Consider the following 10,821-nt stretch of genomic DNA (forward strand, 5'->3'; position numbering starts at 1 on the left):
CTTGTTTTTTTTTTTTTTTTTTTTTTTTTTTTTTTTTTAATAGTTTATTGTCAAATTAGTTTCCACATAACACTCAGTGCTCATCCCCACAAGTGTCCTCCATGCCCATCCCCCCCTCCCCCCACACACCCTAGCTTTTTTGATGTCCTTTATAACAATTTCCAGTTTTACTTGGCCTACTTGGCATCTTGGACCATCATATCCCAGGTCTCCTCAGTAAAGACTGACGGGGACGTAATGTTTTTATTACCATGAGTAATGAGACAGTACACTTCACATAATTAATTCTGTTTCCCAATTATATAATAACTCAATTTCCAAATCCTCTTAGAGCTAGCTCACCCTTGGTATTTTGTTTTTTCCCTTGCTAGTAAGTTACTAAATGTTGATGTTGATATATGCTCAAGATCAATTTGTCTTAGAAATTTATTTTCTACATACTTCTGTGCTTAAAACTCCAAATCCTTGCCATGGCTTACTAGGCCCCGCTACACCAGTCCCCACTCCCATCCCCAAAATATAGCTCTACCCACCTTCTTTTTCTACCCTGAGCACACTCCAGTTTTTCCAACCCATCTATCCTTGTTGTGTGTAATGTACTCCACTGTTTTGCTTAGCTAACTTCTGCTCATCACCTCTTCCATGAAGCCTCTCTGATCACCCAGACCAGGTAACTGCCCCTGCTGGATGGACCCACAAACACCCTGTATTTGCCCTTTATAGCACCTGTCAAACTTGCCTTTATTCAGTGTCCACCTTTCAACCACACTGAGAGCTCTGTGAGAGCAGGGTGTTTAGATGCCTTGGGTACTTTGGATACCTATATTCTAGGACTATGATTGGCCTAATGGAGGTACCCATTTCACTTAAGGGTTTTTGCTGGCAAGCAATCAAAAAGGAGTTTAGGAAAAAACTCTGTCACGGTGCCCACAGATTCCAGAGGAGCTGGTTGTGAGAGCAGTCTCATTCCACTGTAAATGCCCTCTAGCCAAGTACTACCGGAAACACACCTATAGGGTTATTACTTACTGCATCAAGAGAGAAGGCACACCATGGGAAATGATAAGCCTCCTCAATAAGAGGGTGTTCAAAAGGATTTAATGTAGGATTTGGATTCTATTAGGTGATTTTGGGGAGGGTTCAAGGAACTGGGGTTTGCTCTGGATTAGATGTCATCAGGGAGTGAATAATTCTATGATTGGGCATCTTAATGATCTTATCAACAAGGTGGAAGGAATCAAGTGGAGCTAATGCTGTAACGGTAAAAATTAGCAGTCACTCATTTTAGACAGGAAAAGTGGGATTTGGTGATTTTTGTGGTTTCAATAATGTTCATGATTTTGTCTCTGTTCAAACATAATTAAAGAGTGGTATTGCTCTTGTCTCGATGATTGCAGAATGGCTTTCTCTGTTGTTGACGTTCTATGAAATTGTTTATGTTGAACGGAAGAATACTGAGGCCCAGCTATGAGTGTCAGGCCAGCTCCTAGCAACACTCAGTCTTAACTGACAGAACTGGGTCAGTTCCTAGCTGTCATGGGCTGCTTTTCTTTTTCTTTTTCTCCCCAGCTTCCTATTCCCACATTGAATCTCTGTTCTGTGAGAGAGTATCAGGTATCAGCTAGGGTGACATTCAGTCGGGATATATCGTGTGGCATATTGGGTTCTTAATCTAGAGAAACAGATCGCAGCTCATTGGTAAATAGGTGATGCCCCTCTCCTGGGATGCTCAGTAACACTTACAAAGCTGCTATTAAAGGGTTAAGGCCTGGACCATCTGATTGGCTGATGTCCCTTCCTCCTCCATTATTCAATATTTTGAATGTAACCTTTGGGTCAAAGACAATCTTCAGGGTAGCATTTATTCTCCTACCAACACTGATCCTGAGATGGGAAAAGTAATCCCCCAACCAAAAACCAAAATACGGTGAACAAAGAGGAAGGGATGCTGAATGGTCGAACGAGGATACATGTGTTCAATACAGTGTTCATTAAATGTCTGGTATTGGATAGTCACAAGGACACATGGACGAAAGCATTGAATAGGAAGAAAGAAATCGTGCAGACTGCAGGCTACATCACCCCATCACACATGGGGGGAGTATAATCTCTTCATTCCAGAGGATGGGATATTTAAAATGGATTCCTCTCCCTCTTAAATCCTTTAGGGAAGTTCTCCAATGCTGTCCCTACCAGCACTGAGGACATGTCAGCCAGCTCTGGTGGCGGGTCCAGGAGCTGGAACTGGCTGAGGCTTCTTTGTGAGGTAGCCTCAGTGACAGAGGTGCGATGTGGCAGGGACTACCCCACCCCAGACTGGCTGGGTCAGCCATCCCAGTCCTGCCCTCTAACTCCCTAACACCACCTGCTCACTTAAGCTTTGTCATGTTGCTGCCACTGCTGGGGGCCTGTGCTGTGGTGGGACCATTCCAGGGCCCTGAGTGGGAGCCAGCGCGGGGCTCGCTTTCTGAGGATCGCAGCTGCAGGGACCCTCGGTGCTGTGGCAACCTGCTTGTGCTCTGCCTCTTCCTGATCTGGCAGGTCCAACACTATTGGCACCAGGTCACCAGGACCCACCCCAGCATGAGGAAGGTCACCAAGGTGAGGGCCCCCCCCCCCACCTCCTTCCCTCGGCACCATGATTGGCTCATTCACTTGTTATGAGGACCCTGTTCTACGCCCCGTGTACCAGAGATGAATCACATGGGGGAACTTAGACTAGTTAGGGGGAGCATCACCAGGCCCCAAGCCCATCAGTCACCTTAGTCTCTCTCCCTCCCTCCCTCATTCCCCTCTACAAGTCCTATGGGCTCTATTTGCAAACCATATCTCAAATCCGATCACTTCTTGAAACCTCCCCACAGTCCCTTGGGCAAAGGCTCCCTCATGTCTCTACACTGTGGCACTGCCTTCTGCCTGGTTCTTGCAGTCTCTCCCATCCAAGGACGATGTTCCATGCAGCCAACAAAATGATCTTCTTTCTTTCTCTTTCCCCTTTAAAATTTTAATCCAAGGATAATACATATACCTAGATTATAGGTGTATAGACCAATGAATTTTCACAAACTGAATACATTCATATGTGGCATCCAGATTAAGAATCAGACCGTGATTGCAGCCCAGAAGTTTGCAGTCATTACTATGCTGGTTCCTAGTAACATAGACTAGTTTGGGCATGGTAGGTTTTCTTTTACGGCTGGCTTAGGCCTTACATTATGCTCATGAGCAAGAACCAATTTTTTTTTATTAACAATTTTAAATGTTTATTTATTTGAGAGAGAGAGAGAGAGAGAGAGAGGAGATGATGACAGGAAGACACAGAATCCAAAGCAGGCTCCAGGATCTGAGCTGTCAGCACAGAGTCCGACATGGCTTGAACTCAGACTATGAGATCATGACCTGAGCCGAAGTCAGACGCTTAACTGACTGAGCCCCCCAGGTGCCCCAAGAACCAATTTTTAAAAATAGATCATAGAGGGGCGCCTGGGTGGCTTAGTGGGTTAAGCGTCCGACTTTCACTTAGGTCATGATCTCGCGGTTCGTGGGTTCGAGCCCCGCGTCGGGCTCTGTGCTGACTGCCAGCTCAGAGCCTGGAGCCTGTTTCAGAGTCTGTCACTCCCTCTCTCTCTGACCCTCCCCTGTTCACGCTGTCTCTCTCTCTCCTAGAAATAAATAAAACATTAAAGAAATTTAAAAAAATAGATCATAGCATTTTGCCCCTCAAAACCCTGCAACAGCTCTTACAGATACACTCTCTGTCAAACTCAGAATAAAGTACAAACTCCTAACCGTAAGTCCAAGGCCCTGCATGATCTGTCCTACATTTCTCTCTGACCTCATCTCCCATGGCTGTCTTCATCACTTGTTTCATTCTGGACATAGGGACTCCTTAATATTCTTACACACATGGCTTTGTTCTGACCTCAGGGCCTTTGCACTAATGTCTCCTCTGCCTTAGGTGCTCTTTCTTCAGATGTCACTTAGTTGCCCATTGTTTCACTCAGGTCTCCAGTCAAATGTCACATCCTCTGAGAGGCCTTCTGTGACCAGCCTATCTAAAGGAGCTAACCTCATACCCACTCCACTTTTATTTCCACGCAAACAGTTTTCAATATCTAACATGTTGTATACTTGGTTATTGTGTCTTCCATGTCTGGGAGATAGCTCCCACCAAGGACCTTGTCTTGTTCATGCTGGTAATCCCAGCATCTAGAATAGTGCCTGGCCTGGCGTGAACTCTTTTCCTGTCTTGAATGAATGCCCTAAAAGAAATGATTCCCTCTAGACCTGGATAATGGAGATTGTAACTCTAATCTATGAGAATTAGATGAGACGGTGTGTGCGCAAGGATTTTGTTTCTCCATTCTCAACTACAGGTGCCACCACAGAAGTGGGCCGTGTCCTCCATGAGACGTGACACTTGTTTGAGGCTGACCCCTGAATTCTTCCTGAGTCCTGGAGATTTCAGTGGCCTGGATGCTCATGTCCAGCAATGGGCACAAAAGAAGATGTATGAGTACCAGAGGGGCCTCCAGGAATCATGGACCCAACACCCGCTCTCTCGGAAGCACCCACGTCAGGCCCCACCTTGGGATTCCCACACTCCTTCTGAGCCCGTCTTTGGCACCACCCCTTTTTCAAGCACCTGTATGCTCCCTCAGGACAGTTCTTGGGAAGCACAGCAGGTACCCTGGTGTCTCAGTGATGAGCAGTCTCACATGATTTGCAAGCCACTATCCCCTTCCCTGCACATGCACCGAGGGACGGAGCAGCTGCTCGTCTGCTCCCAGGAAGAACTGATGCCACTGGGGCTTGTTGTCCCTAAGAGGCCCCACCTCACACCCATGACTTTAACCACCTCTCTCTCAAACCTCCCTTCATCTCAGAGGCTGCATTTCTACTCTGGAGAGTTCCTTCCAGGTCCTTCCAGCCAACATGGGGGAGTGTCCCCTTGGGAGCCCTGGGGCTGCCCACAAGAGGCCTGGGCACTATGGACAGAAAACCAGGTGCTAGGCAGAGAGGATAGTAGAGAGACTCAGGCTCTATGGTGGGCGAACCAGACAGAGAGCAGTAGGGAAGATGCTTGGGAGATCCAGGCAACTGGAAGGCAGCTCCCAGTGAACATTGAGATGAAGGATGATGCAGAGACTAAGGTCCTGGAGTGGAGAAGCCGGAGAGTAGTAATAAGTAAGACTGGTGGAGATATCCTGACACCAGGGCCAATGAGCCAGGACCAGAGGGGAATTGAGAATAGAGCTAAAATTCAGGAACTAGAGAATAGAAAGAAGAGGGAGGCTGAAGGTGAGAATTCTCCTGAAACCCAGGCACATACAGCAGAGAAACAGGAATATTTAAGACATGAAGCTGATGCAGAGATTCACACGCCAGAGTGGGGGAACCAGGATAAGAGGAGAAATGGGGATGCTGTGGAGACCCAGGCATTTGAGAAGAACAAGAAAGAGGCCAGAGGAGAGGATGAAGGAGGGACCCAGGCCCAAGGACTGGGGAAGCAGGGCCAGACCGGAAGTGAGAATGGTAAGGAGACCCAGGTGTCAGGGTGGGGAAAACAAGACAAGATCAGAGACGATACTGGCATAGAAATTCAGGCACAAGAGAGGAGAAACAAGGCCCAGGTTGGAGGTGAGAATGCTATGCGACCCCAGGTATCTGGGAGGGAGAACCTGGGAGAAGAGAAAAGAGAGGAGGGTGTGGAGACCCAGGCCCTGGGGTGGGGAAAACAGGAATGCATTGGAAGTGAGAATGTTACAGAGATCCAGACCCTAGGGTGGGAGAAGCAGGATCGAGGTGGAAGTGAGAAAGCTGGGAAGATCCAAGCATCTAGGGGAGGGATTTGGAAACAACTAAGACATGAACTTCTAGTGGGGTGGAGAAATCAAGGCCTGAGACTGGGGGAGGATGCTGGGGAAACCCACATATCTAGAAGGAAGGACCTTAGGGAGATAAAAGAGGAGGATTGGGTTGTGATCCAGGCACCATGGTGGGAAGATCAGGACCAGAGTGGAAGTGCAATTGACAGAGAATTTGAGATACCATGTTGGGGGGGCCAGGATCATATTGGAGGTGAACACAGAGCAGAAACTCAGGCAACAGAGAAGAGAGAGCAGAGAAAAGATGGAGATGAGGACAGTATAAATACCCTGGCTCCTGAGACAGAGAACCAGGGACACATAAGACATGAAACTCATGTAGACACCCATCCACCAGAGAGGAGGAACCAGGGGCAGTTTGGAGATGAGAATAGTAGAGATGATCAGGTACTAGGGACAAGAAATCTGAGAAGGGTTAAAGATGAAGACAGTAAAGAGACCCAGGAACTTGGGGAAGAAAACCAGGGTCAGTTAAGCAGTAAAAATAACGGCAAGATTCATTCACCCAAGTGGAAGAATCAGGAATACATTAGAGGCAAGGATGGTGCAAACACAGAGGCATCTGAGGCTGAAAACAGGGGAGAATTCACAAGTAAAATTAATGCAGAAACCCATTCAGTAGAATGGAAGAAAGAGGAGCAGGTTGGAGAGGAGAATGGTGCAGAAATCCAAGCTCCAGAGAAGACAAGTCAGACAGTAGCTGGAGGTGAGGATGACACAGAGACCTGGGAAGCTGGAGATGAAAACCAGAGCCAGTTAACAGGTGTTATTGATAGAAAGACCCATTTATCAGAGCGGAAGAACCAGGAGCAGACAGGAGGTGAGAATGGAACAGAAATTCAGGCTCCAGAGAAGAGAAACCAGAGAGAAGCCGAAAATGAAGATGCTGTAGGGACCCAGAGGCCTGGGAAGAACCAGGGACAGTTCGATAATGAAACTGGAGAGGGCCACTCAGCAGGGAGAAGCAACTGGGAGCAGACTGGAGGAAAGAAGGAGGAAAATCAGACATTTGGGAAGAGAAGCCAGAGAGAGGCTGGAAGTGAGGATGGCAGAAAAACCCAGGGACCTTGGGGAGGGTCCCAGGGGCTGATAAACAGCGAAGTTAATGAAAAGAGCTGTTCAGAGTGGACGAACCAGGAGCAGATGAGAGGCGAGCATGGTGCGGACACTCACGCACAAGAGAAAAGCAACCTGAGAGGGACCACAGGTGACGATCGTACAGAAACCCAGGCTCCTGGGGGAGATTGCCAGCGGCTGTTAAGAAGTGAAATTGATGGAGAGACCCAGAGACAAGGGCAAGGGGACCAGAATAAGGCTGGAGAGGATGCGGCAGGAATCCAGGCTTTAGGGAGCCTGAGAAAGTGCAGAGCTGAGGAGGCCGGAGGCCCTCCCGTTCCAAGGGGAAGGCTCAAGGAGCAGGTCAGTCTTCCTGCTAAAGGCAGTCTCCCAGTTGACTCTTCTGGGGGTGGGGGGTCCCCAGCCCTCACAGGCTCTGAATACGGGGCCACGGAACAGGAACAGGCAGTGGCCTCCGCTCCCTGTTCTGAGACGAAGCCTCTCCCCGACCCGAGTCAACTCTTCCTGCTTGCCAGTGGGGAAGGGGGGCATCTGGTCAGCCAGAGCATGGCCTCTGCCAAGACGCACGGAGAGGAGGTGAGTGTAGCCTCCCAGCAGGCCCCACCTGAATCCCAGAGAAGCCGACAAAGGGATAAAAAGGTGGATCCAGGGAAGGCTCCTGGCCTGACTCGGCAGCTCCAGAACTTACAGTTTCTGGCTGCTCCCCTGGGCCTGCCCTCTGCCTGCCCCTCCATCTCACGTGGCCAAGGCCCCCAAGCTGCCACAGCTCTGGCGGGTGCTCCCATTGCCCTCACTGTCATGCCCAAGTGGTCAGTCCTCAAAAAGAGCCAACGACTCCTCCTAGAGTCCCTCATGCGACGGAAGATGGCACACCTGAAATGGGGCCTCCCCCAGCGGATCCTGGAGTCCCATTTGCTCTTTAACTTGTTAGGACCTTGCCCACCACCCCTTGCTGGCGTGAGCCTCCCTGGATTATACACGGCCTGTAAGTTCCAACAACAGCAGGCAAGGCGTGGTGAGGCCAATGGCTTCAGGCCAGACCATCAGTCAACTGGGAGGTCCCAGAGGGCTCAGCCCCAAGAAAGAAAAAGCTCAAAACTTCCTACACAGGCCAGAGCTCTGGAGAAATGTGGGCCACAGCGGCGCGAGCCCATGGGCATTTCCATCCATTCTGAAAAGCCTGGGAGAGGCAGGCCGCCAGGAGGCGCCAGAGAACCACAGGCTGTCCAAGAAGAGCCTCCTCCTAGAGCCAAGCCCGCGGCTCTAAGGAACGCCAGGCCTACAGCACAATCTAGGAGCTGCTGTGGCCAAGAGCCTTTCAGAGAGGCTCGGTGTTCCAGTGGGAGGAACACGGACAGGAAAATGGTCAGGCCAGGAGTCTCCCAGACGGCAGAGAGGGCTCCCTGTAGAGTGAGGACCTCATACTCCAGGGCAGGTCACGGCCATTGGAGAAAGGAGTGCACATCCCTGGAGGCCCCAAAGTCCCCTCGACTTAAATGTCAGCAGCCTCCACACGGGAGGAGAGGGAGGCTGGAGGCTGCAGAGGGCGGAGCGGCTGAGCAGCAGCCTTCCTCCTGCCCCACAGACACTTCCAGCTTCACAGGTGGTCTTCCCTCTGCCGCGGTGAGGTTGAGCATGGCCCTTTCAAACAAGGTATCCTGGTCCTCACGCCTGGCCAAGCCTCAGCACTCAGCCCCCAGCCCGAGTCTGAGTAGTCCTGACCCTACCCTGCTTCCCAGAGTGGGTGACCGACATGCAAGGGAGGACAGCCCTGGAGTCCATACTTCTCTGAAGAGGGGCCTTCAGCCACCAGGCCACTGCCGTGCTGGGGCTGCTCTTCCTAAGGCAGAGCACTTGCCGGGGCAAGGGGAACCTGAGGGCCTAAATGGAGCCCCATGGAGACCACCAGCCCCCCAAAAGTTTGGTTTTATGAAGCATTTGAGATGTTTTCTGCTCCAGCATGGCTTTAGAAAGTAGGCCGCAGGCCCAGAGTGCTCAGAACACAGAAGAGAAGGCATGAGAGTGGTCGGCTCACCCTCAAAGTCTCTAATAAAATTGGTTACTTGGGCCTGTGGGGTTCCGACATTTTTGGCACATGTTGTCTGAGTGTCCCCTTTCGGAGGTTGGGATACTTTGCGGGTGGGGTAGAAGCCACTTCTACTCTATGGTACTCAAGGTTTGAGGAGTGTGGGTCAACCCAATGCCATCTCCTAAACACATTCCTCTTCTCAGCTCCTCACAGTAGGGTTTACTGAGGTTTCTATCATGGCTCTGGCCTGCCCTACTCTAAGTTAATTCTGATCGAGGAAGGATGCTCACACTGAGCCTCAACTGTTTGTGGCGTAGGGTGGTGCTCTAAACAGAACGCTATTATTCACAGTCCATTTGGTCGCGAGGAAGGGAGATGATCACCGGGCATCTGCCCTGCGGGGACCCTGATGCCCATGAACACACTTCATGGAAAAAACATTCCCACCTCTCCACTTCTCAAGCACTGCCAACCATGATGACCTGTTGCTCTGCCTGGCCTATCCATGGGACATCGTGGAGCCAATTATTTGTTTAAATTTTATTTTATTTTAGAGAGAGAGAGTGCAAGTGGGCAAGTGGGGGAGAGAGACAGAAGGGGGGGGGAGGAATTCCCAAGCAGGCTCCACACTCAGTGCACAGCCCAATGTGGGCTCACTTAGCCGTTGAGGAGCTGACTCCTGCCACCAATCGTGAGGGAGCGTGGACGCAGATCTTTCAGCCCTAGTGAGTCTTGAGAAAATCACAACCTCATGAGAGCCTTTCAGCCAGCGTAACTCGGAAGCCGTGCATGGGTTCCAGATGCACAGAAACTACGAGATAATGTTTCCTTGGGGCATATTCATTTTCTACAGCTACCATAACAAAAGACCACAAACCTCATGGCTTAAAACAACTTCAGGGGGCCAAAGTCTGAAATCGGGATGTCAGAAGGCCCTCTGGCTCTAGAGGACAATCACTTCCCTGTTCTTTCCAGCCTCTGGCGGTTGCAGGCGATCGTTGGCTTGTGGCACCGTCAGCACCATCACTCTGATCACTGCGTCTTCCTTTACTCTGTGTGTTTCTTCCCCAGACACTTGGTTATTGGATTTAGGGCCCACTGTAAACTCCTGCACAATCCCCTCTCAAGATCCTTAACTTAATCACAACTTCAAAGATCGTTTTCCAAAAAAGGTAACATTTACAAATTCTGGGGATTAGGATGTTTTAGAAGTCTGCTCTGGCTGCTATAACAAAATATTACAGATGGGAAGGCTTAAACAATAGAAATTTATTTTCTCACAGTTCTGGAGGCCAGAAGTCCGAGATCAAGGTTCTGGCTGATTCAGTTTCTGGTAAGAGTTTTCTTTCTGGCTTGAAGATGGTTGCCTTCTCACTATGCCTTCACATGGCCTCTCTTTGGTGCATGTATATATAAAGAGAAGTGAGAGATCTTTCTCTCCCTCGTTTTTTTTTTTTATTAGATTTTTTATTTTTTTACAGAGAGAGAGAGACAGAGACAGAGACACACAGAGGATGAGCAGGGAAGGGGCAGAGAGAGAGAGGGAGACACAGAATCCAAATCAGGCTCCAGGCTCCGAGCTGTCAGCACAGAGCCCAAGGTGGGGCTCAAACTTGGGAAAGGTGAGATCATGCCTGAGGCCAAAGTCAGATGATGCTCAACCAACTGAGCCACCCAGGCACCCCTAAGACTTTTTATTTCTAAGTAGTCTCTACACCCAATGTGGGGCTTGAACTCATAACCCTGAGATCAAGAGTCTCATGCTCTACTCACTGAGCCAGCCAGGCACCCCTCTCCCTCTTCTTGTAAGGCCACCAATCCTATGGG

The 10,821-nt window shown here is 49.8% G+C and overlaps 1 long non-coding RNA gene across 1 annotated transcript; it reads left to right on the top strand.

Annotated features, from left to right (window-relative positions):
• Positions 1–2,351: 2,351 nt before the first annotated feature.
• Positions 2,352–9,059, top strand: LOC144226548 (uncharacterized). The gene is made up of 2 exons (XR_013333677.1): positions 2,352–2,601; positions 4,377–9,059. It is a non-coding gene; the product is annotated as an uncharacterized LOC144226548 (long non-coding RNA).
• The last annotated feature ends 1,762 nt before the right edge of the window (positions 9,060–10,821 follow it).

Source organism: Crocuta crocuta, unplaced genomic scaffold, assembly GCF_008692635.1.
Source record: "Crocuta crocuta isolate KB4526 unplaced genomic scaffold, BGI_CrCroc_1.0 scaffold143, whole genome shotgun sequence".
Taxonomy (NCBI): Eukaryota; Metazoa; Chordata; class Mammalia; order Carnivora; family Hyaenidae; genus Crocuta; species Crocuta crocuta.